Genomic DNA, 23,641 nt, shown 5'->3' on the forward strand with positions numbered 1-23,641 from the left:
TGGGGAAGTTTAAATTTCTCTCCTCACCACCGGAAATGATAATGGATGCACACATCACATCTAATTGCCCCTCATTTGCTTTTTAAAATTATATGTGTATAAAAATACAATTAAGATTCACATTAACAATGGCTGTTTTTTCATTACACTGTGGAGTCTTTTAAGTTCATGCCTGCTTCCTTTGGGAAATCTCCCTGGTCCCGTGAGGTCTGAACATAGTTTCATGGTTATGAACTTGGCATTTCCTGGAAATAAAGAAATGTGGTTTTTTTAAACTTAATCATCCAGGGATTCTTTTTAATGGATTCTGTAAAAGCATCAGAAATGTTAATATTTAATGTCATATTTATTATCTGTGATTATTATTTCATTTAATTAATTGGTAGAATAACCCCCAACTTTTTATCGATTGAGTGAAACCCAAGCAGCCACAATGTCAAGATTTTCAAGCAATTACAGAATTGCTTTTGGTAATGTTGAAAGCATTATTTTGGCTTCATGACTCAATGCTGCAATCTTTCTAGCATCTTCCCTCACCCTCCTCTATATTTTTTGTTTGTTAGGGACATCATGTTACGATTCATTGGCCCTTTGCAATGCTATCTAGTTCTGAATCCCACATTTGAAGGAGATGCATTAGAATGTGTCAAGAAGCAGTCTAATGAAATATCCCTGCTGGGGCTTTTGTAGCTGTCAGGACTGAGGCATAAATTATTGGATGAAGTCAGTAGTGAGGACCAAGGAGCAAAACCAGGACCAAAGGATAAATCAGGAAGTAGCACCAAGAAGGAGCAAGCCAGAAGCAAGGACTGAAAAGCAATGCACTACTGTTCAGTAGCTCACCACACATGACAGTTGCACAACAAGCCAATGACTTCCACTTTGAGCTCTGGTAGTAGCCTGGTGGGAGGATGTAAGTTTTCTTTAGTTGCAACAACAGCACAGCCAGTCCGTTATCCTTCATATAATTCAAGTTATTGCTCTAGAGCAAATCAGTGGCTGAGATCACCAAAACCTGAAATCTGGTTCAGCGTCAAATAAATCATTGCAGAAGGGGTGTGTGTGTGCTTCTCTATTTGGAAGCCCCATATTGCTGGTAATATGATGGTTGGAGACAGCAGGAGTATTTAACAGTTAAGGTAGGAATTGGCCTGTAATGCAGTTATATCCCACTTTTGGGGGCCATATTTCACATAAGTTTATAAACATATCCTTTGGATTCCACCTAACAAACAATGCAATATTACATAATTACACCACAGTGACTTGTTTGCATCTGCTCAACTCTACATAAAGTAGGAGCAATGTTTTGTCTGCCTTCCTTCCTCTACTGCAACTCACATGCATGCACACATGATGGACTCCACTGTTGATTTCTGGTCTGAATAAATTAGGATATCATTACAAAGAAACTAATACAACTGATATTGCCCTAGTGTTTCTTTTGAACAACAAATTCTAAACAGTTTCATACAATGGGCAATCAACTATAAGAAGCATGTACAGTTTGTTAGGCTCTGGGAACCTAGGTGCCAGTGGGAATGATTAGGGAAACTGGGTGGAGCCTTTAAGCATCAGCTGCTAGTGCCCATAAATTAAGTGATAAACCTTTGAAAAGCTAATCTGAAAAGCAAGGATTTATATTTGGGATCACATGCTTGTACAGGAAGTGCATTCCAGATTTCAGCAAGGGAGAGAAAGATTTGAGAGGGACTAGAGATGCAAAAATTCACAATACGGTCCAAATATATGTTTCCTCTTGGTTGTATTCAGGATTAAACTGCAAAATTGAGAAAAAACAAAACAGCTGGTACATTTTAAGAGTGCTTGTTGTGGTTACTTTGCATGCCACCTAATAAACATTTTGATGTTCCTGAGGAATAATACTATGTGAACAGAAATGATGGGGGACTGGCACCATGGCTCCTTGACCCACACAAGATAGAACAGGGGTCGGCAACCCTTTTCAGCTGTAGGCTGCTCCACCATCCCTCAGACCTTGTGAGGGGCTGGACTATATTTTTTTTTTTGGGGGGGGATGAATGAATTCCTATGCCCCACAAATAACCCAGAGATGCATTTTAAATAAAAGGACACATTCTACTCATGTAAAAACATGCTGATTCCCGGACTGTCTCCGGGCTGGATTGCTAAGGTGAATGGACCGGATCCAGCCCCCAGGCCTTAGGTTGCCTACCCCTGAGATAGAATCTCTGAGGAGAGACAACAGATACTTGTTTGTCTCAATAACGGGCTCACTATCTGGCCATGAGTGGCTCAGATTATGCACTGTACATTATTTCCCCACCAATACCTAACATTAGAATTTGGGCATTAATCCCATTAATTTATCTAAATCATTATTTTTCCATTTAATTGTGTTTAGGATTAAACACTCCCATGCAATGCTGTGGGTCAATGTAGAACACAGTACCAAAATTAAGATCCTAATGTTGTTGATTTCTTGTTCCCTTAAATGCTAATTAAATCAATGCATCAAATTCAAGGGTTGGCACATAAGCACTGTCAGCCAGCTCTGAGAGAAAGGCCACAAGAAAAGACTTGCTTAAACAGCATGTAATGAAAATTTGCTTTATTATTATGATTCCTGGAAGAACTTAGTACCAATCTTTACTAAAGATTAGTACCAATCTGTAGAGGATTTTTAGCTGGAAATGAGATGCCCCAGACCCCTATGAATGAAAAGGAAAAACACATGAACAATAAATCAACCAGTTATGCAATAATGCATTTTCAGTAACCACCTCATATATAGTTTGAGAGTTGTTGAAACATGGTGATGATGCAGAATTGCATATTCACTTTGCTTCAGTAATATCTTCTACTGGTGAGCTGGTGTCTAGAAATAGGATCCAGTTAATATTAAGTTTTCTATTCTTTTAAATGGGAAAGATGTAAGCACTTTTTAAAAGAACTTTCCAAGTGGGTTTCCAATATGTATAGCTTTGGCTGAACCAGAGTCAGAGATACACCTAAACATACTGGCCATAGTCACATAGTAAATGGCTGTTGTGTAAGATGCATTAGCCGTATAAAGGGATCTTTGTCTAGTCCCTTTGCCTTGACTCAAACTAGTGCACTAAGACATTAAGACCACTATTTCATATTTTGCTGAAAGTAATGTAAGTAGCCCTCTTCTTTTAGAAAGCCGTTGGACCAAGCTGCTGAGTTTTCCAAGCCAAAGAAGAGAGTCTGTTTTGTTTGTGACAAAACAGACATTCTCTGATCCAGGCCTGAGCCACATGGTTGCAGTTTTGACCAACAGTGGATTCACTGGGGTTTCTCATGGGTCCAATTTCTCATCCCACTGAAAGTAATGGAGTCCTGACCCAAATGCAAATTATGCCCACCTTGATACTGCTCACTAGAATTTACATGGTTGAATATTCCTACTTTGAATTATTGCCCCATCCATTATTCAGACACTCATAAAATATTATGTACTGCATATTTTAGGGCACAATATGTTTCTAATAGGAGAGCAGAAAAGAGTTTAAAATGTAAGGTGAATACAGCTATAGTCTTTGGTTTTTCTAAAACTCCAGCTCCGACTAAATTAAAATTGGTGCAACTGTAGGTCCAGTCACATAGTTGTTATTGTATAAGACCAAGCTCCTCACTTAACTCAGAAACAGATTCAATATGATTTCCTGCTGTTTGAGTCCTTCCAATATAATTCACCTATCTGTCTACTTCCTTTGGATCAGTTTTTGAGTCTCAGAATGAATCTCTCTACAAAGGTGACCTTGTAATATATAGGATAGAATTTCAGTAATTTTACCTGATTATTTCAGGCCTGCTGTGTTGGAAACACCTTAAGAATTTCAATGAAGGTAGAGACTGTGGTCTTTTGCTTGTTTCTCTTTGTTTAAAAACCTCTGACACATATGCTCATCAGAAGCTCAAAGTCATTCCCTATTTTATATCAAAAAATATGTTCATGATGCTTGAATCGGTTTTTAAATATAGTGTGTGAAAAATTTTATTTTTATCAATTACATATGATGCAAATTGTTTGTGTGTATCTTGAATGAAGTTCACATAAAGATATATGTTAGCTGAAATCTTATATTATGTAATGGTTCAAGACAATCTGAAATCCCAAAGTAAAATTGTTGTACTGTATTACTAAAAATACAGGAGACGTGTGTCATTAAACTACAGAGTTACTGGCTGACTACTCACTGAGACTGTCAAAAATATGTTTTAAATATAAATAGAAGAATCATTTATTCATGATAGTTGCCACAGAGGAGGGAAAATCACCCCGTCTTCCATTTTTCCAAGACCTAATGTGCATGTAATTTGGCTAAAATTCAGAGATTGGAGATGTACATCAGACTGATGGATCAATGCATCCACCTTTTTGTGCTATTGTACCCAGGGTTGGGTGTTTGTGTTTTAATATCTGAAATGAAATGCTTTGGAAATACATACAACTAAAAAATGACTGTTATGGAAAGAATAAACTAGAAGTCAGTGGATTTGGAGCTATATGCATCAGATTTCCATGTTCAACATCTGGTCCAAAACAGGACCGGATTAGGCCCCAGGGCAGTAGTAGAAATATGGCTCTCATCATTCCTGATCATTGGCCATCCTGCCTGAGACTGATGGGAGCTGTAGTTCAAATCACCAGAAGCTCACCAGGATGGCTACATCCTCCACACCCACAAACAGGATCGTTATAGTTTCCACAAATGTATATGTGCATGCATGTACGCATACCAACACACATACATTCTTTATGTTGCTTAGTGAATTGGAACTGATGGGCAGGAAGAGTCACTTCATGGTGTAAAAGCCATAGTCTCCTGCATATGCAGGGAGACATCAGTTGCCTCTATGATGCTTGAGATCACCATGCCATGAATTGTGACTTCCTGACAATCTCTTTGAACTCTCATTAAGTAATATAAACCGAGGAGGAGGGGAACAATGCAATTTTTCCTATTAGTAGCAGGAGTGTTGCAGCGGAATCACACACGGGGTCCTGATGCATGTCAATTATGTCCCTGCCTCTTATTTTAAAAGTCCAAAATTCAAACTTAATGTGGATGTCTGCATAAGTTTGTCCAGATTATTTCTGAATTGGATGGAATGAAGACATCCAAGGTATTTATGCTTGCTATAAAATGGGAGTGCAATCCTAAACCCTGAATCTGTGCTGCAAAGGGGAGCCTTCACTGGACTCTATCAAGCTCTGCCAATCGGGAGGCTTCCATTGCTGCAGAGGCCTTCTGTACACAGCAGGGTGGGAAGCTACCAGGAGCTGATGCAGCTGAAGAAAGCCCTTCTCAAAGAACCACCTTCCCACCTGGCTAATAGGAGTGTCAGGATTGGGGATGTGTTCTGCCATTCGAATTTGCTCCACTGACCAGGTTTTAGGATCGCTTCAGTACTTTCTTGCACATTACTGCTACCAAAACCTTGCTCCCCGAGGAAGCAGTCAGTTTTATCTTGTGACATTATCTTTAAAGGCAACAGGCAAGACTAAAACAAGGAAGAACTCAAATTAACTACAGTTTTATTCGTCTGCTTAGAAAAAAAAATCACATGAAATGAATATTTGCACTGAATTTTGAATTCTAGCATTGAAAATGATCAAAGTTCCAACAACGTGGACATGACTGAGAAAAGTTTTAGGTATGAAAATGTACTTCAGCCATAAAATGTACTTCAGCCATAAGAAAAGCAATTCTTAAAATGGACAGTTTTGAGAACAAATGGAACCCATTTGTAAATATCCCTCTGGATAGATATTTAACTCAGAATTCAACAAATTTTAAAGGCTCAAGTGCCTCTTGACTTCAAACACAATTAATTAATATTTGCACACTTTCCTTTAGTTTAAGAAAAGGCCCCAGGGCTTCTAAACACCAGTCCATAAGAACAAACAAGGAGAAAACAGGATAAAAATAAAATGAGCAGCAGGACCAATAAAAGACACAAAATGTGTTTACTAAAACACCTAGGTAACATGCTGTTTATCACCAAATTAAAAGATCTGTACCTTGTGCGAAAAAGACATCAGGTTCTGCACCTGGCAAGCTTCTCTGGCGAGGATGTTCCATATGTAGGGTAAAAGGTAAAGGTAAAGGTACCCCTGCCCGTACGGGCCAGTCTTGCCAGACTCTGGGGTTGTGCGCCCATCTCACTTAAGAGGCCAGGGGCCAGCGCTGTCCGGAGACACTTCCGGGTCACGTGGCCAGCGTGACATCGCTGCTCTGGCGAGCCAGAGCCGCACACGGAAACGCCGTTTACCTTCCCGCTGGTAAGCGGTCCCTATTTATCTACTTGCACCCGGAGGTGCTTTCGAACTGCTAGGTTGGCAGGCGCTGGGACCGAGCAGCAGGAGCGCACCCCGCCGCAGGGATTCGAACCGCCGACCTTTCGATCGGCAAGTCCTAGGCGCTGAGGCTTTAACCCACAGCGCCACCTGCGTCCCTATATGTAGGGTACTGCAGTGGAAAAGCTTTTCTCTGGTCATTATCCACCTAACTTCAGGAAGACGGGGTGTCAGAATAAAGCATAATAACATTTAGCAGGTTCATATGAGCAGTGGTAGTTCCTTAGACATCCAGGTCCCAAAACATTTAGGGCCTTACGGTATCAGCACATTGAATTTGCCTGGAAGCGGGCTGGTAACCAGTGTTGTTATTTTAAGAGCAAGATGGTCCCAGCAGCTGTGTTGAGAACCAGTTGAAGTTTCCAAGAAGGGAAGGGCTGTAGTTTAGTAGAGCTTATGAGTACAGCAGGTCTTAAATTCAATCCTCATCTCCAGGAGGATCAGGGAAAATATCTTTTCTGAAACTCTGGAGAACCACTGCTAGTCAGTGTTGGCCATACTGAACTACATGGACCAATTGCAGTTTGCTGTGTTCCTAAACTTCACATGCACTGCAGTAGTCTAGCCTGGTGGTTATCAGGGCAAGGATCACCTATGGAGGTTATCTCTGCTCTGGAGAGGCCACAGCTGGTATAACAGCCGTATCTGGTGAAAGGTTTCATGGATGACACTTAGATTGATCTGTGTAACCAGAAGTCTATTAGCATGTCCAGACTCTGAGCCTGGCGCTTTAGGACAGAGGTGGCCAGCATGGTGCCCTCTAGATTTGTTGCACTCTAATGTCCATCATCCCTGGCCAAGACATCTGGAGGGCATCACGTTGGCTACCCCTGCTTTAGGATGGGTGTCTACCCATCCAGTATGGAATGAAAACCTCCACCCAGATTAGACAAACCACCCCATTAGCAATATTGCTGTTTTCAGATTGAGGTTCATTTTATTTGTCCTCATCAAGTCCTTTACTGATCCAAAGCACCATTTCTGTGCTTCCACTCTCTCACCTGACTCTGATGAAAAGAAATATACTGATGGCACTTCATTCCGAATCCCTGGATGACCTCACTCAGTGTGATATGGAAATTGTATAGCATGGAATACAAGATAGAATCCTATCTAATGTAAATAGATAGTACAGTAGACTTTCAGGACAATCTCCTAGAATCAACCATCCAGGAACTATTGAAGCATAATGCCCAACCTCCAAGAAGCATATTCAGTAGTTCCTATGATCAATGACACCAAAGCTGAAGTGTTCAGAATAATTAGCAGGATTACATGAGATATCCACCAACACAACCCAGCCAAGGCAGTTTTGATGTTGAACCCAGGCCTCGTGTCAGATTTGCATGGATCCAGATACAGTGGTACTTCAGGTTACGAACTTAATTCATTCCAGAGGTCCATTCTTAACCCAAAACCATTCTTAACCTGAGGTGCGCTTACACTAATGGGGCCTCCCGCTGCTGCTGCGCTGCCGGCACGCAATTTCCATTCTTATCTGGACCAAAGTTCTCAACCCTAGGTACTACTTCCAGGTTAGCGGAGTTTGTAAGCCAAGGTGTTTGTAACCTGAAGCATTTGTAACCTGAGGTACCACTGTAATTGGTTTCATCTAACAGTGCCTGGAGACAGAATATACAGTAATATATTTCCCCCATGCCTTTGTCATATAAGAAGGTAGCAGTTGTTGGGAAACGTGTGCCTTGCAAGTCTTTGTATAAGTCATTTAATTTATTTTATTTTTTAAATATAATTTAGGTGGTTAGGACTTCCACTATAGTTTGTTTCTTGGCTAGCGAACATGTGAGCACTGAGCATGCCTATTTTTTTAATAATAAAAAAGATTGTTGAATAAAGCAAATGTTGGCCAGACTGTGCTGTTATTATGACTGTACACTGGAGAGTAGTAACTGTTTTATAAGTTACCTGCTAGTGTGGTAAAATGCATTTCCATTTATTTTGATGATGCTAATCTCTGTTTCCTCTGAGAGGGTTATTAAACATAGGTAATTCAGTAGCTTTCATTACTTTGGCCTAAAGGAGAAGCTTTAGAAGCAGGAATGCTTTAAATGCAGTGGAGCCAGGAGCAATGAAAGCGACTCTATAATGGATTATGTAACTGTGCCACAAAAGTAATCTGACTTGACTTCTCAGTCCTTGTTTCAGAAAGAAATCTGTATGACATATTTATACAGTGAATAAATAAAATAAATTTCAAGGTCTTACTCTTGGCAAAGTGTAATGATTCAAGAACTTGCCTGAGGGGGTGGTATTTAAAGCAAAGGAGTGGCCCTAAGGATTGTGGGGCCACAAGAAAGATTTGTTTGTGGGAAGATGAGGGAGATTGCCAGCATAATAGTAAGGAAATGATCTGTGTTTGCCATAATTCCATCTACCTTCCCTGTCTGACAACCTGCTCCCCAGTTACTATGTTCTTTAGTCATTTAGTCGTGTCTGACTCTTTGTGTCCCCATGGACCAGAGTACGCCAGGCCCTCCTGTCTTCCACTGCCTCCCGCAGTTTGGTCAAACTCATGTTTGTAGCTTCGAGAACACTGTCCAACCATCTCGTCCTCTGTCGTCCCCTTCTCCTTGTGCCCTCCATCTTTCCCAACATCAGGGTCTTTTCCAGGGAGTCTTCTCTTCTCATGAGGTGGCCAAAGTATTGGAGCCTCAGCTTCAGGATCTGTCCTTCCAGTGAGCACTCAGCGCTGATTTCCTTAAGAATGGAGAGGTTTGATCTTCTTGCAGTCCATGGGCCTCTCAAGAATCTCCTCCAGTGCCATAATTCAAAAGCATCAATCCAACTATCAGCCTTCTTTATGGTCCAGCTCTCACTTCCATACATCACTACTGGGAAAACCATAGCTTTAACTATTTGGACCTTTGTCGGCAAGGTCTCTGCTTTTTAAGATGCTGCCCAGGTTTGTCATTGCTTTTCTCCCAAGAAGCAAGCACTCCCCTGTTATATGTGTTATATGTTCCCTTAAATGAAAGAAAAATCTCTTAGGTGCAGCAGTCCTTTCCACTGCTCTTCTTCATATTTCTTTGAATTTTGCAGGGCACTTACTTGTCCAGCCTAGTAATGTATAGGGAAATGTATGCACAAGGGTAAAGTGTCCATGAAATTCAGTGAAAATTTTCAGGAAAAGAGGTGCCGGAACTCACCAGCAATGCCTCCAATGTTCTTTTATAATGATAATGGTGCCCACCTGAGAGGTGCTGGAACTGAGTTCCAGTGAGAACCAGCTGAAAAAAACCACGACGAAATGCATTTATTAGTGAAAATATTATACAAATATGCATATTATTTGGGAACATTGCTTTGTAAAAATGAGTATATTTGGCAAAATTGCACACCAATGTGCATACTAAGAGACAGCACTAAGATTCTGGTGAATTTTCATGAGTTGTTTTTTTTAATCACAAACTGATGTGGAAGTGTGGAGAACTGATGAGCAACCAAGAGAAACTGAATTTGACAGATTTGCCCTTCCTACTCCAGAACACTCCAATAGACGCTTATTTAGTTCTTTTAAAAAAATGGATTTGTAAACAACCCTAGGGAAATCCTACACGGAGGCAAAAGAAGAGAGGGCATTGTATTGTGTGATTTATTAAAATGAGGCACTCCCTAATGGGGACAAATCTACAAAGGCAATAGGAATGATCTTATTTTTCACTTCTTAAATTTGTATTATTTTAGAATCCAGAACTTTATAGCAGTCACTGAGATATGAACACATTATTATTCCTGACCTTGCATTAAAGAATCACAACTCAAAACTCTATAGGATGCTTCACAGATTTAAGCAACCTACTATATCAACTCTGCTCTGTTAATGGTCACTGTAGCCATTTTGCTACATTTTTGCTACCTCTGTCCTCTGTCCTTTTAGCATTGCATTTTCTTTTTACCTTACTCCTCTCCATCCTCACTCCTCAATGCATGTATATAAGCCTGCAAATTTACGATGACACTTCATACATCTGATGAAGTGAACTTTCATCCATTGGAGCTTATAAATTTGTTAGTCTTTCAGGTGCCACAAGACTCTTTGGGTTTTTTATGAGTAAGAGAGAAATTGCTTCCATTTATGGTGCAGTTGTATCTAACTTTTCCAGCACACAGTATCAGCTCTGTGTTGGATTGAGTCTACCCTTTAATGCTTTAGGAATTCACCCTAGTGTGCGGCTTTACTAAATGTTACGTGAAATCATGACCCTAACCATCCCCTGCTAAGGAAGAATGGACACATTTTCTATTGCTGTTGACTGGCAATAGAAAAGGTGACCACAAAAGGGCAATAGAAAAACTGACAACAGCAGTCTAGGAGACATATTCCCTACATGGTTTCTGTATATGGAATTTTTAAAGGCAATGGCCACCTAAGATGTAGACAGACAAACTTCACATTTGAGTAGCTTTATGACTTCAAAACATACATGTAATACATCAGCTAGGGCAAGTTTATGCAATGCAGAAGTAGCTGTGTTTTTCTTTAAAATACATGAGACTGGAGCCTTGACCTTAATCTGATTCTTACGTCTTTATTTCTATCTATCATTTCATCATTGTTGATCCCAGAGTAGGATGCCTCATGTAATGAATCATGATAATATAATCAAAAGCAAACAACTGTTGAAATACCATTATTAAAAATTTGCATTGTAGCTGTTGTTACATGAATACATCCCTTTCCCTATAGAACTGCTATTTATGTATATTGCATGTAGGTATCTATGCCTCAGTATGGAGCGTAACCTGATAAACCCCTCTTAAATGACTACTATCTATGCATTTAAAGGATTTACAATTATTATTATTTTGTCCAGATGTGATTAAATGACTCTACTTGAGCTTTATTGCTCTTGTGGTTCACCCTTTGACATGGAAATCTTTATTTGGCTATTTAAAATCTCCAGTCCACTTCCAGTACCAATTGCCTTCAGTAACATACTGATTTGATCTATCATATTTATTTCATGGAGCTATTATTGCTTTATTAGTTTTGCATGTAGCTACTTTTTGCATGGATTGGGGATAGGCAACATTATAAGGGAGTCTTTTCAAATAAAGGCCAAAGTATGCTAATATTTCCTTAGTTTATTTGCTTGATCTCCTTTCCCACGTGAGGGATTTCTCTGTGTATTTTGATTTTAGCATGCAGATAGCAATGGGATATGATGTCAGCTCTTTTTGTCCACAGATCATCTGCTGCAAGGCAACTACATTGCAGGTATTCCCTGGATGTCCTGACAGTAATTGTAATGGTATTCATATAGCTGATCTTCTAAGGGTCTGTTCTCTAAACACACTGAATCTGGTGTTGAATTTGTTTGCCTCTGTTGTGGCAGTGATAAAGCTGAGAGTATTGTGAGAGTCCCAGAAGTGAGCATTATTCCTTGTGAAGCAGCTTTGGAGGAAAAAGTCAGATCAGGCAATTGAAGGAGCCTGCTACTGGCTGCTTTTGAGGGCAACTCTGTGCATTGGGGACTAATAAAAAAATATTATCAGTTCAAACATAAAGTGGTCTTTATGAAATTGGATTTAAGCCTTTTCTCTCGCCCTCAGTCATGTTATAACAGCTCAAGCTTCCAGTGTTACAAATAGTGCAAACCATTTTTGCCTAAGTTAAACCCTTAAAAAAAATTGGAATAATGGGCCAGTGTTGAAATTGTCTTCAGCATATATTATTCCGTACTTGTAAACATTTAGCCAAATCTTGTAAACTATTTTCAGAAAACGAAAGCTGTTCTGATTGCTCTTTAGGTTCTGGCTCATCATGTGCATGACGTCCTGTGCACTTCTGTTTTATCTCCAGCATGGCTGTGAGGAGATCAGAAGCATCTACTTCCAATTTCAGTTAGCTGAAGATTGTTGTCATGCCCAAGCTGGGAATTTCAGTTAGCATTAACGATGGTTTAGCCAAGCATGCTAGGGTAATTAACTGCGGTTTGAATTTGGTTTATTTGGGCATGTCATAATTAAAGTGAACCACAGCTTATGCAGGCTGAGATATATAACTACAAACCTTGGTTAGTTGAAGGTGAAAAGAAATACTTCCAATCTCCTTGTGGCTATACTTGAAGAGGAGAAAGGAGGGTGAGTCCAGGAGCCTGAGATGCATGCATATAACATTAATTTATGGTTTAGTGCTACATGAAAACACAGTCTAGGTGCTATAAAATAGCCTAAACAAGGCACAATGGACTTTTACAGAGCCCAAAGCCTAAGGAACAGTTAGGGATTGAAGTTGGAGTATTGTTGGCATAGATCTCTAAAAATAGTAGTCCACTCTACTGTGGTCATTCTCCAGATGTCCTTTTCTTTGGAAGTTAGAAGAAGAAGAAGAGAAGAAGAGTTTGGATTTGATATCCCACCTTTCACTCCCTTTAAGGAGTCTCAAAGCAGCTAACATTCTCCTTTCCCTTCCTCCCCCACAACAAACACTCTGTGAGGTGAGTGGGGCTGAGAGACTTCAGAGAAGTGTGACTGGCCCAAGGTCATCCAGCAGCTGCATGTGGAGGAGCGGAGACGCGAACCCGGTTCCCCACTACACCACACTGGCTTTAAAGTTAGACTTTACTGGAAAGTTTTCTGATGCCTACTTTGCTGAGTTGACGTTCCAAGTTAAGGTAGCACCCTTAAGGTTCACCCAGCTTTTAGCAAACTATAAACTATTGAAAGTCATGGAAAAGCCATTATTTGCCAATTTGTTTTCTTTGTTATGCTGATAACCACAGAAATCACGACTATATTTGGCAAATATCAGGGTTGGTTGTTTTTGTTGTCCGTTCCCCTCACTAAACTTACTTCCTTGCCATTGGCATTACATAACTGTCTTTTACTGTATCGGGTATAGTTTATTGCTGTTCTTATTCCATTTGCAGTTTTGCCTCTGCTACTATTTTCTTCTTGTAGGGCATAAAGGGGAAACAAAGATTAGTTGTGTGTACAATATATGTACTGTACTGTATACACAAATTTCCATAGTATTTGTAACAAGCAAAAATAAAGGGCTCTTCTGATAAAGTGAAAAATGCAGCAAGGAAAGCCAATTGAGATCCAGTTGTGATTTAATAAATAGCTCCCACTGTGTCTCATATCTTCATTCGGGGTAAAATATTCAGCAGTTTAGATAGACATGAAATTGCAGCTCTTTCTAGCATTCCACTGCTAGAAGAGCTGCTCTGTTTAAACGATTGAATAATTCCCTGTGACAAAGGCATCAAAATGGCCCAGGAATTAGTTATTAAATTCTGAGTGCACCTTCCTGGCTCTGTATGGGGCATTTTCCTACATGCTGTTATATGTTTTTGTTTCTATGCATGTATATTTCATTTATATATTTGGGTCTGCTCTAACTTATCTGTCTGGTATACTGCTTCAGTTAATGCAAATCCACTGGAAAGATCAGGTCAAGTTTACTTCAGCATGTGATGCTTGTGATTTGATAGAAACTTTTAGAACTGTTGAAGTACATGCATTCTCTGGAAGTGACAGTGTTTCTTTACATTAGTGGTACCATGTCAACAGGACCTCTCTGAAGTACTTAGCAAAAGACAGCCTGGGGGGCACGTCTGTGCTGCAAGAAAATGGGCCTTTTAGTACATTGTGATCATATCATTAAAAATGCAGTTGCAATGCATTGTTACTCTTTTGTGCTCCTATATAAGAACAACATCTGTTGTACAGATGGATTTTGCATAGACTTGCATTAGTTTCCATGCTCTTCATAGAGACTCATTCCTCTTCTAAAACAAAACAAAACAAAATAAAATAAAAGGTTCTAAATCCGTGCTCTGATTCCTTGCTTGACTGACAGTGAGAGAGGAAACCTTGGAATTCACAATTATTTCCTTGGAAATCAGTAACAATCACTGAGGTTACCTGGTATTCATGGCAAGGGCACTCAGATTCTGAATGGAAATGGGGTGTAGTCAGAAATGAACTCCCTCCAGGTCAGAAAACCCATTATAAATTAAGCTCCAAAACCTTCTGAAGTTTAGACCCAGCTCATAATGCACCAACCCTTATCCCTGATTCTTCCCTTTTTGAAACTTATCCTACTTGTGGGCACAGTGCATCTCTATACTACTCAGAATTAAGTCCTAATGAATTCAGCGGAGCTTTATTTCAGATAAATGGCTACAGGAGTGCAGCCTAAGTTATGAAAATTGCTCAGCAGTATTCTTTAAAAAATGAATTTAGATTTTACTGGGTTTATGGAAGAACCATCTTATCAAGGCTGGTCTTACTATTTGGTAGAGTGAGGTGGCCATATTAGGTAGCTGATTTTAAGTGGCATTCAAAAAACTAGTTAGCTATTTATTATTATTATTATTGTTGTGTGTACACACACACACACACACACACACACACACACACACACCATGGGAGGGGAAGAGGTACGTTTGAGATTTTCTGGTTCAGGTGCCAAAATACACTGACTAGCCTTAGGTACTTCTGAAAATTGTTTGGTATTGAGAGGTAGGCATCATTTGCTGCTCTATCTCAGCCAGAAAAAAGTTTTGGGCTTTTACTGCATCTTAGAGAATGAAGAGAACTGCTGATGTTCTCTTCCTATTCCATTGGGTCTGCTCTGTTCCAAGCATATATCTCACAGCAGTTACAGGGGAAAAAAGAGAAATAAATGTATGCTGTGTGGGTGGGTGAAACAAAGAGTGTCACAGATCTCTTGCTAATATAAACGAGCTCATCTTCATTTATTTGCATCACGAATCATTATCTCCCCGAGATAATGTATGTGTCTTATGTGTTCTGTGTGTTCCAATATCAGAAAGCAGTATACCATTCCATGAAATAGTCCAGGTTCTGTCCCTCTGTATGTATCTTCAGCACCTACTTAAAATCTCTCACATAGAGAATTAGTGCAAACTGAGGATGCTTAAAGAGCAGGCTCAGATAAAAAGATAGCTTGATGTGATGTATAATTTGCTTCTGCCATTCCCAGTGTTAACAGCAGGGCATGGGTTGCCCTAGTATCTGTAGCTTCTTTGTTCATTTACAGGGGGCCTTGGCCACAGAGCTGTGAGGCTTCCCTAATGCTTCCTTCCTTTTGTTGCACAGCTGAATTCTATCAGTTGTGTAAGGCTTTGAATACCCACATAGGCGGCTGCCATTATCATGAAATGAAGAAGGGAAAATTCCATTTAAAAACTGGCCACAATCACTTGACTTTACACCCCCCCCCCCGGTAGCTTGTTTCATTGTTAGTTGAAGCTCTGTATTTCCATTGTGGTCTTTTCGCTCATGCTTCATAGCCAGAAGTGTAGGGTACAGCTGGCTACAGACAACCTTGAAATCCTAAAGAGGAGGAAGGGCAGCATAGGGCTATTTCAAATAAATGAATAAAATAGGGAGCAAGGGGTTGTAACAAATGGCTTTCAATATGCTTTACTGACAGCTATGGAGCTGCAGGTGTGCAGCTGTAGGGGGAAGTGCTGGCAATGGCACATCACTATTCTTTCCCAAAAGTGAGTCACAATTTTTTTAAAAAAAAATCAACAATAAAAGCTGATGTGAAACAATTTCAGGTTCAGTACAGATACAGATAGAGACTGACACAGATAAACTATGTACACCATTGTTTCTCCTGATTGCATGCAGAGAGGAGGCGGCAGACAAAACCTGTGGAGGCTATGGCGCTCCATAGGGTGCTGGATTCCAATTCTCATCATCTCATTGTGTGTTCTGGCTGGTGCTGATGAGAGCTAAAGTCCAACAGCCTCTGGTGGTCCACAGGTTCCACTCCTTGCAGCAGAGGAAGGGAGGTGGCTGGCACATTCAATGCACAGTGTTTTGTGGGGAGGTCCTAATGTCTACTTACACATAAAGGGAACCCTGGTGCAATGAAAGGCATTATCCTCTTCCTGCTCCCTTCTTATCAGAGACCTTGGAATTATATTTCCATAGTTGAATCAGAAAACAAAAGTTTTTTTTTTAAAAAAAATCATTTCCCCCCAGAAAATTATCCTTAAAATATAAACTTATATCACAAGCCTGTAATTCCCATGTGATCAGCAGGGTTTACTCACAGATAATTATTACAAATAATAATATTTGTACATTGCCCATCTGACTGGGATTGCCTCAGCTGCTCTGGGCGGCTTCCAGCATATATATAAATATATATATACACACACACACATTAAACAAAGATAACTGCGCACAGGATTGTAACCTAAATTATGCAGTTCATAAACAGGAATCATAAAAGAACTCTTTAAGACAGAGGTTTTCAACCAGTGTGCAATGGCACCCTGGGGTGCCTTGAATGATGGCCAGGGGTGCCACAGGCAACACTGGCCTCTGTCCCCCTTTCATTCCCACCGTCCTCTAATGCCCTCTTGCATCTCTGCCTCCTAAAGGCTTCCACAGCTGTTTGTTGCTGCAGCCCTGCTGCTGCCACTGCTGCCTCCCTAGGTAAGGTGCTGGCCTCATGTTCACCTTTGGCCAGTCTCCGTTGGGCCACTAAGGCTGGTGGCATCTTCTGCCCAGATCCCTGTGGGGCAGTGTGAGGAGGCACCTCTTTTTGGGGCAGGGAGCAGCTCAAAGACCAGGGGTGGCAGCAGCTGCTGTCTGGAGGACTTCCAAGGAGAGGGGAGAGGAGAGGAGGCTGAGGGAACACTCCACAAGGGACGGTGTTTGTAAAATGGTAAGAGGCTGCCAGCTTTGCAGGCAAGGAGTGACATAACTGGGCTCCTGAGTCCCACAGGGGTGCTGCAGAAAGATTGTAGTTGGTCAAGGGAGCCGTGGACTCAAAAAGGTTGAAAACCTCTGCTTTAAGAGGCAGAATATTGAGAAATTTCTAACTTTTACTTACTATCTTTGACCGATCGTCACAAGTTTGGATAACTGAGGTTTCCTCCCTACTCTCCATAGAGTGGTAACACCAGGGCTGTCCTGGGATTTCCATGCTGTTTGTATTTTTTGCTTCTTTTTATGACACTCTTCTATACCTGGTTTTGAGCGCTTATATTGGGGCCAGAACCATTTGTGACCCACCATGTTTAACTGAGCTTAACATTTCTGTGTAGTTGCTCAATGGCTTGATTAATATTTTGGGTTGTTTTTTGTTGTTGCCTGCTTGGAAATGTAAGAAAAGAAAATGGGGGGGGGCACACATGATGCATCATGGGACAGGCCTGTATCAGTAAGAGGAAATAGTGCCAGATAGATTTCTTTACTGCCCTGGCAACCTTTGAGTTAAAGAGTGTAATACAAATTCAAATTAATAATTATAACAACAATACTTTTTATAGTGGAAAATTCGTATTCTTCTGTCTTAATTGAGCCAGGGATGCAGTGGTACTGATCAGGCCAAACGTAATTTTCATGGGAGAAGTTCCCACCTTCCCAGCTTTAAATACTAACTGTGAAGGAGACATTCCTTACAGCCATTTAGGTTACCATATCATAGCAGATATCTAGTTGCACAATATCTTGTTCACAATATGCTACATCGTTGCAAAAATGTCAGATCCCATACTTAAGTTAGGACCAAGATCAATGCTCTCTGTTGCCTCTGGCATGGTATGCTGTTACTCTTACTGACCTTATATCCAGCTAGGCCAAGAGTTTGTGTAGAACTGTGTGTGTGTACACTGCAGTTTATATGTTGCTACTATGAGAAAACAGATACAGGTAGACAACTGTTAGATTACTGTTAGGCACCATAGATAATGACCTCTGCAGCAATCCCAGCAACAGAGAGTTTTATTTGGTCATACAATTTTCATGACATATGAGCTGATGCATGTCCAGATGGGCAAACAGAACGTGTGAAATGAGCAGTCGCGGGATATGGCTGGTAACAATTCCTATGATTGCAGTGGCACTTTCCCCAGCTGCCTCAGCCCTTGGAAACCGAATTATCTTGTCCATAACAATGCAAACCTAAGGAAAAATACATTGTGAGAATTCTCCCATGAGCATCTATGGAATACCATTTTGAAAATTTAATGTTTCATTCTAGTTCTCATGAATAAAATGAATTTAATTTTTATTCATAAAGGCACAGGAATCCCATTTTTATGTTTCAAGTAAGAAAGAAAAAACAATGTTTCACGTGGACAAATTTACTTTATGTTCAATACAAGCCTGTGGGGTGAGGTTCTATAAGGGTGTGTCCACAAATTAGCTGCCAAGTAGTGGACACTGCAGTGACCAATCAAAGCTGTGCAAAATATTTTTGGAACAATAATAGAATCATAGAGTTGGACGGGACCATGAGGGTCACCTAATCCAACTCCTTGCAAAATTTTGCCCATCGTGGGTTTTGAACCCATGACACTAGTCCCAAGAGCCCCTCAACCTCCAGGAACAGATTTTCAGAAGGCGCAGTAGCCTACAATGGGAAGGGGAGGTCCCTTTCCATAAATCCCATTCACAAAAGAAAAGTTAGGAGCCAAACCAATGATAATAAAATTATTAGCTGATTTGCCAAGACCACCACCTTTGTTGTAGAATGGGAAGATAGATGCAGTTGCGCCCTTTTTATTTTACAACTTCGTGATTATGTTAAGTAAGGCAGATGGACAAAGTGGACCAACACATTTGGTAAGTTTTTGGATGAGAGGGTCTGTTTGCAATGTGCCTGACTAATTTACCTTACATGCAGGCACTGCTAAATGTCCATATCTTACATGTTTATTAGCTGTGGGAGTAGGATAACTCATTTATATTGCAATAAACTTAATGTACTGAAAACACATAAAAGCTAATCACAACACAATTTTCCTCTGTATTTTCATAACCATTAATGTCCCATAAATGAGAGTTCTCAGTTTAATGAAATATATGAAGTGCAATTAAGTTGTTGGATATATTGATTAATTTATTTCCAGTCTTTGTGTGCTTTGGGCATATTGTATGCTTTAAAAACTATAAATAGGCACACTGAGATGTCTTTATAGAAACATCTTCCACTACTTTAGAAACTACTGAGTCTGTATCAGTTTGGGCATAGATTAAGTCTCAAATGGGCTAAAAAAATACATGTTGGCCATAATCCAGAGAGCTCCTTTTGCTTTTGTTAGTGATTCTTTGCTTCACTGAGAAAGCCCCAACCCTCAACCCTCAAGAGTGCCTGTGTTGCAGAAATAACCTGCTATGTGTTGCAGTGTTTGAACAAACCTAAGTAAAATCCTTGCTGGGCATGTAGAGTTACTTTCATGAGTGTTTAGACTTTGGCAACTGATTAAGGCAGTTTCAAAAGTACATGGTTGGGTGTGTGTGTGGAGAATGAGAAACAGAAGTCTTGATACTAAGTCCATGTCTTCCTCCTTGAATATCAGAGGGTGCATCCCTGTACTTTCCAGGCTGACATGTATGTCATGCAGCCCCCAGTGAATCAGTGGCTCCTCCAGACTTGATCTTCACATGGTTTTGTCTGCTCGACTACTTTCCTCCTGCTCCAACTAGATTCCATATAGTTTCCCCTTCTTCCTTTCCCAAGGTTGAGCTAGTACATTTAGAAGTGTAATGTAGGGCACTGACAGTGTCATCTGCTGGGAGAAGAGCTTCCCCTAAAAATGAATGGGGCTTAATTGTTGAGCTAGAAGGTGGTACTTCCCCAAGCCTTGTTCTTTTGGTGTAGGATGGGACCGCCTTTCTTCATGTCCACCATTAGATTGACTTGAATTTGTCCAAGGATGGAGACCTATTTTAACTGGAAATGCCAGTGGGTTGGCCTACTGTTTATTTATTTCACAGAATTATAGAATTGTGAATTTGAAGGGACCCTGAGGACCTTCTGGTCCAACCCCCTGCAATGCAGGAATATGCAGCTGTCTCATATGAGGATCAAACTTGCAACCTTGGCATTATCAGCACCACACTCTAATCAACTGATCTTTTTGTTTGTATTTTTTTATTTTCTTAGATTTCTCACCTGCCCTTGACTACAGGGTCACAGGGCAGGTTACAACAATAATATATACAATTATAAAACAAATGAAACAGCTCCATCCATAAAATGATTGTAAAGCATTTAAAAATAATTCCACAAATAAAAACAAAAGAAAATTGTTTCAGTAGAGATGCAACTGGGATTCAGATCTCCACTTAAAAGGTTTGTTTCAGCACACTAAACATTTCTGCCTCTCTTAGGAGAGCTTCATCCCCACAACTAAGTTATTTAGATAACTGGGCGTGTATCTATCATCATCTATCTATCATCATCATCTCATAATAATATATTAGAGCATTGATCATAGACAAAAAACACAGTTCAAATTTCAAATGCTTACTAAGAATTCTAGGGAAATGAGATAGCCTTTCATTACAAATGCTGCAGAGATAATATATCTGAGATGTCCCAATGGAGAAGATGAGAAGTCAGGTGGAGGTTGCCTAGTGCAAAGTCAATGAAGAGTTCCTTCCTCTTATGCCCTTTCAGTGCATTGGCAGAATGTTCATGCAAACCTGACTTGGCTGCCATCTTGCCTCTCGCAAGTAAGTGGCAATGACTCCACTCATGGGAGGCTCTTGCTGTGACTCTGCCCCACAGGATGAGATACTTTTGTTTGGCAGATACTGGTTCCAAAACACTGAGCTAAGAGTTTAAAGGTAAAAGGTATAGTAAGTTTCTAGCGTTACTCATATTTTCATTTCCCCTCAATATTTCTATGAGAGATTGTCGAATAATTCGCCAAAGAATAATTAAGCAAGCAGTTTAAGCAGTGAGAATTTACAGGTTCATTTCTTACCAAGTGAAATAATGCACTGAGCACTAGAGAAGAGACTTCTGGGATCACAGTATCAATCTATTTTTTCCTCTAATATCCACAACACTTGGTAGAAGATGCACCTTGAGTCAATGCCAAGGCAACAGGGCCAAATCTTGCCACATTGCACTGGCAGTTCATCGTCAAGTCAGCGCAGAGCAACAAGTCATGAAGCACAGTTGCCTTGGCAATGGGCTCACACATCCCCACTCTCCCCCCCCCCGTGACCATTATTGCATCATTCACACGCCCTCTTAGACATATTGAATTTTGGTGGATGCAAAACTGTTCAAGAAACTCACACATACACATACAAATGTCAGCTTAGCACTTTGGCTGTGTGCATTTTTAGGAACAAACACCTATACCTAAAATAGCCTTGTAAGTATGCCCCCAAATTTACTAGATTGCATTTTTTAAAAGAAACTTGCTATGGGCTGGCAAGGTATAGACAGAGAGATGCATTTCTATGCTGAATGTGGAGGAAGGGGCATCCCTCCCCTGTCAGTGCTTGCTTTCAGTGCTGGACACAGAGGAGGGAAAGAGCACCCTATTCTCCCTGCTCCATCCCTCTCATGCATGGAATTTCCAATCTCCTATTGCTACCAGGCTAATGTTTAAAATAACTGATCTCTCCTATTGCCATGAGGACATTTGTTTGTGCATGCATAGCACTTTCATCTTGTATAGGATGAGTTTTGCTGTACATGAGAAGTGTGAAAGGAGGCTGGGTTTTTCATTCCTGAGCTTTCAAATGGAAGCCCAGAGGGAGAATTATTTTGATCATGCCCAACCCACCTCATCCTTTTTATAAAGGCAGTGGGAGGATTGTACTGATTGTTTTAAAAAGGATTCTAGTAACATAAGGACATGCACTATTTCAACTGAAGATATATCCTGCATTTGAAAAATGCATTTACGATGAAGTTCCGTATTTTCAACCGACATCAAAGAAAACCATTCTTTTCCTTTGATGCTGTAATTTAACATGAGTCATATCATTAGGTGCCCCCTCCCAACTTCCTGAGCAGTGGAACATGCTAGGGGCAATGTTACCAAGTTGGGTTTCTTTTGGATTGCAAATGTGCAAGCAGAGCATCCTGCAAGCAAATAGGCATTCTTTCAGCAGGCAACAAATCCCTAGAGAGAGTCTTAATCTTTGCTCCTCGGGGTGCTTCCTCTACAGCTAGTTTACAACTCTGAAATATTCTCTGCCTCATTCTATTCAGATTCAAAACTGCTCTCTCTTTCTCTTTCACACCTTACTGACCACCTCCCCCTCACTGAAATCTGAAATGATACCCAGATATAAGTGGATAACTTCATATAATCTACTTTATGAACATAGTTCACTCATTGGCACCGTTCACCCAGGAAAGCAGAAATGATTAGAATTTGTCCTTTCAACTGCCCAGGTAGCCATATTCTGTATGGAAATTGATTTTATTGAGAGAATTAAACATGTAGAAAGAATGGCTCTTTTTTGATGCTCTTAAGTGCACCTTAAAGAATGGCTCTTTTTTGATGCAAAATCCTCGCAGGACCAAGCACATTTACTTTAAAACAAAAAGCAAAGTAAACTATTTCCATTTTACATATGTCACATGTCCTCAAGTCTTTTCATTTTATGATTTTGGTATGGAAATGCATTTCCAATATGTAACATTCTGAGATATGCTCACTGAAATGCATAAACTCAAGTATTATTATTTGAACCTTGTGATTAAATATGAATGGGTCTTGCCTTGAACTGGGTAAATTAATGACACATTAACACTCCCCATGAAGGAATATGATATTATTATGCCATAAAATATATTGCTAAAATATTAGACTTTGTTGGTTTTAAACCTTTTTGTAAGTTGCTTAGATACCGGTACTTTCCCATAATATGTGACTAATAAGTCAAAATACTAATAGAACATCTATTTTACAAGGAAATTATTTTGATATTAAATTTATGTTGCAACCTAAATTTCACCAGGTGTAATTGAGACATAACCCTTCAACAGGTAACACATACGTACCCCAGATTGAATGACCCCCAAAAGTGTTGGAACACTTTTGTTCTTCCTTGAGTTAAAAACATATTTCTACATTCCCTGTGCTTTGAAGCAAAGAAGAAAAAGGAAAGATCCACACAGATTAAATAGACAGTCCAGTTGGCAGTTATTCTCCAGAGAAGAGAAAAATTACTGTCAGATCATGTGAAGAAAAAGCTAAAGTTAGTCAGATTAGGCACCAGAGATTTTGTGTGAGAGTGTGCAAGGAGAATAGTAATGAACTTTCTTTCACCTTGCTGAGTTATACATAGGAGTCTAGTGCACTTAATAAAAAACTAGTGTTGTACATACAGATGGGAAGCTCTTGCTGCAGTCTTAGAGGCATGACACAAAAGTATAGCAAAATGGAAGGGGGGATATCTTTGTTTCAAGAACAGTATAAGATTGCCAGGGGAAACGATGGTCTAGAGATCTGTGATTTCTGGCATGAAATAGTAGTGCTGTAGTTTCCCAGT

General features: G+C 40.1%; 1 protein-coding gene across 3 annotated transcripts in view; it reads left to right on the forward strand.

Annotated features, from left to right (window-relative positions):
* Nucleotides 1-23,641, forward strand: part of GPM6A (glycoprotein M6A) — a 176,762-nt gene that overhangs the window by 118,773 nt on the left and 34,348 nt on the right. The gene's annotated exons all lie outside the window — the stretch shown is intronic.

Source organism: Podarcis gaigeae (assembly GCF_964106915.1).
Source record: "Podarcis gaigeae genome assembly, chromosome: 9".
NCBI classification, from domain to species: domain Eukaryota; kingdom Metazoa; phylum Chordata; class Lepidosauria; order Squamata; family Lacertidae; genus Podarcis; species Podarcis gaigeae.